Raw genomic sequence first — 8,184 nt, forward strand, 5'->3', positions numbered from 1 at the left:
ATGGAGAAATTCACGCCCGCCATATTCTTTTACATTGTGAAGAACTTTGACCCATGACGCATCCATCAGGTGGTACAGGACAGCTAATTGAGACATTTCAGCACATGGACTCACCCCCTACCTTATAAATAAACCTGATTTGGCCACCATTTTACATTAAGTCTTTTGCCAGTGTAGGGAGAGGTTGCTGTGTGGAGCAGGGACAGGCTGTTAGGGACACCAAATGCTAGCTAAAAGGGCCCAAAAAGTCATTTTAAGCACTAGTATAGGTGTGCCATCGATAGGTGTGATACACAGAGGGGTGCGATATACTTATAATATACTTTTATAATGAGTCAAAAACACATAGATCTATATAGTGATCACCTGGAAGTCAGGGTCCTAGGGGCTAGGGGCTTACTAGGGCCATTTTTATACAGGGTAAGGTTCCGCAGGGCCGATCCTACACGGGGTGCAGTGGGTGCCCCGCACCCCAGCGCTGTCACCCGAAAGGCGCCGAGCGAGCCGCCGGGACTTTTTTTTTTTTTTTTTTAACCACCTCCGGACCGCCCGGTGGGCCGGGCCGCCTCAGCCTCAGGGTTCGAGTGGGGCCGGGGGTGTGCCGTGACAGTGACGAGTCCGTGACTGCCGGCCGGGTATGGCCTATCAATTCACACCCCTGTCACTGTCTGTGACTGCTCCGCTCCGCCTCCTGCCAGCCCACTGTGACACAAAGAACAGACACAGACACACACATATACTGACGTGACTCACGTGTGAGAGTGACTGAGACCGCCTCCTGTAGACCGCCTCCTGTAGACCGCCTCCTGTAGACCGCCTCCTGTAGTCCGCCTCCTGTAGTCCGCCTCCTGTAGTCCGCCTCCTATGCTCTGCCTCCGTGCTCTGCCTGACTGCCTCCCATCTTCCGGCGGCCGGCAGCGTAACGTCGCTCACTGCGACGTAAATTAGTGAGTGACGTCACGTCACGTTACAGTTACGCTGCCGCCGGCCGCCAATTTTGAATATTGAAGAGCGGGACTGGAGCACTGCCAGTGCCACGCCAGTCACGCCACCAGCTTCTGCCTGCCAGTGCCCGCCCCTGCGCCCTAGTAGTGCCAACTGGCTTGTACTAAGTTGTGCTGTGAGAATACATTTGGAGTCCTCCTGACTGAGTCCTGACTCCTGACTGTCCCAGGCAGTAAGTTAGAGTGAATACTGAATAGTGATGATTAGTGATAGATTATATTAGATAAGATAGTAACTTATGTAAGGCCTCTTTCACACTTGCGTTGTCCGGATCCGGCGTGTACTCCACTTGCCGGAATTACACGCCGGATCCGGAAAAACGCAAGTGTACTGAAAGCATTTGAAGACGGATCCGTCTTCAAAATGCTTTCAGTGTTACTATGGCACCCAGGACGGCCCGCACTTTACGAAGCAGCTCAGACATGTCGGGGTAGTTGTGAATGAATTTCTGCACCACCAAATTCAGCACATGCGCCAGGCAAGGGATGTGCGTCAAACTGGCTAGTCCCAGAGCTGCAACGAGATTTCGCCCATTATCGCACACCACCAGGCCGGGCTTAAGGCTCACCGGCAGCAACCACTCGTTGGTCTGTTGTTCTATACCCTGCTACAACTCCTGCACAGTGTGGGGCCTGTCCCCCAAACATACGTTTCAGAACGGCCTGCTGACGTTTACCCCTGGCTGTGCTGAAGATGGTGGTGAAAGTCTGTCGCTGACCGGATGAGGAGGTGGAAGAAGAGGAAGCCGAGTAGGAAGAGGAGGCAACAGGAGGCAAAAAATGATGCCCTGCGATCCTTGGCGGCGGAAGGACGTGCGCGAAACAGCTCTCCGCCTGGGGCCCAGCTGCCACTACATTTACCCAGTGTGCAGTTAGGGAGATATAGCGTTCCTGGCCGTGCTTACTGGTCCACGTATCTGTGGTTAGGTGGACCTTGCCACAGATGGCGTTGCGCAGTGCACACTTTATTTTATCCGATACTTGGTTGTACAGGGAAGGCACGGCTCTCCTGGAGATGTAGTGGCGGCTGGGAACGACGTACTGTGGGACAGCAAGTGACATGAGCTGTTTGAAGCTGTCCGTCTCCAACAGCCTTAATCTCCAAGCGCCGGCTGTATACCTAGTGTGGTCCTCAGAGTGCCTGATGAAGGGCGATTATTACGCCTGAAACGTTGCAACTGACAAAAACCACCTATTCCGGCTGAAATAACATGAAATAAAATCATTTAATTATCACTAAACAAAGGAGTGCTGTCTAAATATTTGTGACTCCAACAGCCTTAATGACAGCATTTCAAAGGCCAGTAGTTTAGAAATCGAGGGTGGCTAGGTGGGAATTTACGCTTTCTCTCCAAGGTTTGGGAGATGGAGAGCTGAACGCTTCCGTCTGACATGGTTGAGATGCTTGGTGACGGATGTGGTGGTGTTGGTGGCACATCCTCTGTTTGCTGGGTGGCAGGTGCCAACGTTCCTCCAGAGGCCGAGGCAGAACGTTAATGCCTCGCTTCAGGCTCTGATGGCACAGCGTGCAAAGCACTCTGGTCTTGACGTAAGCACATTGTGTGAAGAAGTGCCATGCCAGGGAACTCCTTGAAGCTGCCTTTGGTGTGCTCGGTCACTGGTGGCGGTGGCCAGTAGCAGGTGGACTGTCTTTGCCACTAGCTTATCCCCTGCTAGGGGACAGGTGTGCAGGGGAATGTCTCTGCTGGACGTTCCCAAGCCAGCCAGAGCACCCTCAGCTTTGCTGGCCATGGAGGCCAAAGCTTAGAGCCTCAGGAGCCAGGAGGAAAGTTCCCTGGCCTAATCTAGTGACAGACCATACAAAGAGAAGTGCAGCATACAAGAAGAAGCAAAGTCATACAGTCAACCTGTCAGTACAGCAGAGCCAGAGAGAAACAGATGTAGCACAGTCGAGTTTGCTGCCAGTTTTAAAGCCTGCTGGGACCAAGACAAAGTCTGAAAACTGTTTTGGAGAACGTTTATGCAAAGTAAAGCTGCTGTTCAACTTCATCTCAAGGTCTGGACTCAAGTTATTCTTTTATCCCTCAATTATTCCCTCTATTTATTGCTTCGGAGCCAAAGCCTGGGGTTCAGTGGTATCCAGGTAGGAACACAGTGACACGCATAAAGGGACATTTTCGGCCGCGCTATACCACTCGGCATTCCTACACCTGGGACGCGCTTTCTATATATAGAGGGCCCTAGGGGGAGGCGCCCGTTACAATTACTGCATGTAGGCCCAGGGAGCTGCAGGACTGTGAGGACAACTACTACAACCATCAGGCCACTCACTCTCTGCAGGGAACAGCTGATCGGTGGGGGTGCGGAGTGTCAGACCCCTGTCAGTTCAATATTAATGACCTATCCTGAGAATAGGTCATCAATATCAGGAGCCTGGAAAACCCATTTAAAGGGTATCTGACAACTGACACTTGTCATTTATCCACATGATAGCTGATAAAAGACTGATTGCTGGGGTCCTCCACCAATCACTAAAATAGGAGTCCTTGGTAAAGATGGCCTTGCTGTTCGCCCGGCGGTCGTTTCATGGAGAACTTTGCGTGTTTGCGATTCGCCGAACATGCGAACATATGGAGAAATTCACGCCCGCCATATTCTTTTACATTGTGAAGAACTTTGACCCATGACGCATCCATCAGGTGGTACAGGACAGCTAATTGAGACATTTCAGCACATGGACTCACCCCCTACCTTATAAATAAACCTGATTTGGCCACCATTTTACATTAAGTCTTTTGCCAGTGTAGGGAGAGGTTGCTGTGTGGAGCAGGGACAGGCTGTTAGGGACACCAAATGCTAGCTAAAAGGGCCCAAAAAGTCATTTTAAGCACTAGTATAGGTGTGCCATCGATAGGTGTGATACACAGAGGGGTGCGATATACTTATAATATACTTTTATAATGAGTCAAAAACACATAGATCTATATAGTGATCACCTGGAAGTCAGGGTCCTAGGGGCTAGGGGCTTACTAGGGCCATTTTTATACAGGGTAAGGTTCCGCAGGGCCGATCCTACACGGGGTGCAGTGGGTGCCCCGCACCCCAGCGCTGTCACCCGAAAGGCGCCGAGCGAGCCGCCGGGACTTTTTTTTTTTTTTTTTTTAACCACCTCCGGACCGCCCGGTGGGCCGGGCCGCCTCAGCCTCAGGGTTCGAGTGGGGCCGGGGGTGTGCCGTGACAGTGACGAGTCCGTGACTGCCGGCCGGGTATGGCCTATCAATTCACACCCCTGTCACTGTCTGTGACTGCTCCGCTCCGCCTCCTGCCAGCCCACTGTGACACAAAGAACAGACACAGACACACACATATACTGACGTGACTCACGTGTGAGAGTGACTGAGACCGCCTCCTGTAGACCGCCTCCTGTAGACCGCCTCCTGTAGACCGCCTCCTGTAGTCCGCCTCCTGTAGTCCGCCTCCTGTAGTCCGCCTCCTATGCTCTGCCTCCGTGCTCTGCCTGACTGCCTCCCATCTTCCGGCGGCCGGCAGCGTAACGTCGCTCACTGCGACGTAAATTAGTGAGTGACGTCACGTCACGTTACAGTTACGCTGCCGCCGGCCGCCAATTTTGAATATTGAAGAGCGGGACTGGAGCACTGCCAGTGCCACGCCAGTCACGCCACCAGCTTCTGCCTGCCAGTGCCCGCCCCTGCGCCCTAGTAGTGCCAACTGGCTTGTACTAAGTTGTGCTGTGAGAATACATTTGGAGTCCTCCTGACTGAGTCCTGACTCCTGACTGTCCCAGGCAGTAAGTTAGAGTGAATACTGAATAGTGATGATTAGTGATAGATTATATTAGATAAGATAGTAACTTATGTAAGGCCTCTTTCACACTTGCGTTGTCCGGATCCGGCGTGTACTCCACTTGCCGGAATTACACGCCGGATCCGGAAAAACGCAAGTGTACTGAAAGCATTTGAAGACGGATCCGTCTTCAAAATGCTTTCAGTGTTACTATGGCACCCAGGACGCTATTAAAGTCCTGGTTGCCATAGTAGTAGTGGGGAGCGGGGGAGCGGCATACTTACCATCCGTGCGGCTCCCGGGGCGCTCCAGAATGACGTCAGAGCGCCCCAGGCGCACGGATGACGTGTACATGCGATCACGTGATCCATGCGCTTGGGGCGCCCTGACGTCACTCTGGAGCGCCCCGGGAGCCGCACGGACGGTAAGTATGCTGCTCCCCGCTCCCCACTACACTTTACCATGGCTGCCAGGACTTTAGCGTCCCGGCAGCCATGGTAACCATTGAGAAAAAGCTAAACATCGCATCCGGCAATGCGCCGAAACGACGTTTAGCTTAAGGCCGGATCCGGATCAATGCCTTTCAATGGGCATTCATTCCGGATCCGGCCTTGCGGCAAGTGTTCCGGATTTTTGGCCGGAGCAAAAAGCGCAGCATGCTGATGCATCCTGAAGGACGGACTGTCCATTCAGAATGCATTAGGAAAATCCTGATCAGTATTCTTCCGGCATAGAGCCCCGACGACGGAACTCTATGCCGGAAGACTATAACGCAGGTGTGAAAGAGCCCTAAGTGAGCTATTGAGCTTGTAAATAAACTTGTGCAAACTGCAAACTATATGAGTAGTTACTAACTACTCATATACTTTGCACAAGTTTATTTACAAGCTCAATAGCTCACTTACATAAAGGAACGGACGTCTTACAATAGGGTGGGACACTGTTATGGGGGGGGGGGGGGAGGAGAAGTGATATGTGGATGATGACACATTTATATAGCACAAGATGCTTGCGCTGCCTGCCATATATGTGTGTCATCCACAGATCCCCCCGGCCACCTATAACAGTGTGTCACCCACAGATGTCCCCATAAGTTCCATAACAGTGTCATCCACAGATGCCCCCATAACCGTGTGTAATCCACTGATGCCCATAACAGTGTGTCATCCACAGATGCCCCCTAACAGTGCGTCATACACAGATCCCCCATAACAGTGCGTCATCCACTGATGCCCATAACAGTGTGTCATCCACAGATCCCCCATAACAGTGCGTCATCCACTGATGCCCATAACAGTGTGTCATCCACAGATCCCCCATAACAGTGCGTCATACTGTCATCCACAGATTCCCCATAACAGTGCGTCATCCACAGATCCCCCATAACAGTGTGTCATCCACAGATCCCCCATAACAGTGTGTCATACTGTCATCCACAGATCCCCCATAACAGTGTGTCATACTGTCATCCACAGATCCCCCATAACAGTGTGTCATCCACAGATCCCCCATAACAGTGCGTCATACTGTCATCCACAGATCCCCCATAACAGTGCGTCATACTGTCATCCACAGATCCCCCATAACAGTGTGTCATACTGTCATCCACAGATCCCCCATAACAGTGCGCCTGCGCACTGAGGAGAGACAGAAAGGAGGGCACATAATCAGTGGAAGCAAGCAGAGGACGGTACAGCAGACGACTGAATCGCTTCTTTTGTAAGTAAATTGTTTTATTATAAATGTAGTTTAATGTTTTTGTCTTTTATTATATTCTGGCTTTTGCTTGGTTATGTATGATGCTTTTTGATAATAAGTAAATGTAGTGGTGCTATAATGTGGACCCCAGGCCTCTCTGATGTCCTGCAGGCTGGGCTGGCGCTGTGGCAGCATACGGTTGGTCAGGCAGCAGAGAGGCTCTGGGGCTGTCATTGTGCTCTGGTACTTTTCCCTTCACAGCCACTGCTATCTCTCTCTCGTACAGTGCAGACTCCGCAAGAGGCTTTCCGTTTGCTCTCCGTCCTCTTAAAAGTCTATGGGAATCAAAACTGATCCATCTGGTTCCTGTTATGCAAGACTGAAAACAAAGTCCGTCTTGCATAAGGGGACCCAGACTGATCCGTTATGCTTTCTCATAAACTTCTATTAGGACAGAGCAAAACGGAATGCCTCTTAGGGTCCATTCACACGTCCGTTGTTTCTTTCCTGATCTGTTACGTTTTTTGCGGAACAGATCTGGACCCATTCATTTTCAATGGGTCCTGAAAAAAATCGGACAGCTCAATTTCAGATTTTTTTTCAGGACCCATTGAAAATGAATGGGTACAGAACTGGTCCAGATCTGTTCCGCAAAAAACGGAACAGATCAGGAAAGAAACAACGGACGTGTGAATGGACCCTTAAAGGTTTCCGTTTTGCATTCCATCTGGCCATTCCGTTATATTCCGTTTGAAACGGAACCTATAACGGAATGGCATAACGCAGATGTAAACCCACCCTGTACGGAATAGGTGGTATTTGCCAGAGTTGCTGGAGAACTGTGAGTGCAATTTCGGGGGCACTGACCTGTACAGGGTGTGGAGGATTGGGAGGTTGAGATCCACTGAGGATATTATAAGACTTTTCTGTAGCTTCCTATATTGTTGCAAAGCTTGTGTGTTGGCTGAAGCCTTCCTATCTTACTGGTGGCTGGCCCTGCCCCTCAATTGTGCTTCCGGGTTTGGCTCCGCCCCTAGACTGCAAGGGGGTGGGGGCTGAAGTTGTTGCCATAGAAACATTGTAAAGGGGAGGAGTTAGTAAGATAACCACGCCCATGTGGGGGCGCCAGAAATATTTCTGCACCCAGGCGCCTGTGACCCTAGGATCGGCCCTGAGGTTCCGGACAGGGTTGCTCTCATCAGGGCGGGTGGTCTGTGGTTAGGCTATCAGGGCCAGAATAGCACCCCCTGTAGGGCAATATCAGGGACAGTTCTTTGCCCACCCTGTCCTTCAATACCCCATCATCATCTGGCCCAGGGATGGATGTTTTTTGCTTTCCCTCCTGGATTCATCGATGTGCACAGGAACCCCCCGGATTGTGGTAGGACATATTGTGGTAGGTTTCTGATTTAGTGCCGCCGAGCACTTGTTATTGCCTACCACATCTATGCTTTTTGCTTAACTTTAATAATTTAATATATTTTCATTTTGAGGGATATCTTTTCCATTCACACGTCCGCAAAATGGGTCCGCATTCATTCCGCAATTTTGCCCAACGGATGCAGACCCATTCATTTTCAATAGGGCCTGAATGTGCTGTCCGCAATTGCGGATCCACATCTGCATTTGCGGATCCACACTTTCGCATCTGTGCTTCTGTTTCCGCAAAAAAATAGAACAAGTCCTTATCTTGTCCGCAATTGCAGACAAGATTAGG

The sequence above is a fragment of the Bufo gargarizans genome, chromosome 8 (assembly GCF_014858855.1).
Source record: "Bufo gargarizans isolate SCDJY-AF-19 chromosome 8, ASM1485885v1, whole genome shotgun sequence".
Lineage (NCBI taxonomy): Eukaryota > Metazoa > Chordata > Amphibia > Anura > Bufonidae > Bufo > Bufo gargarizans.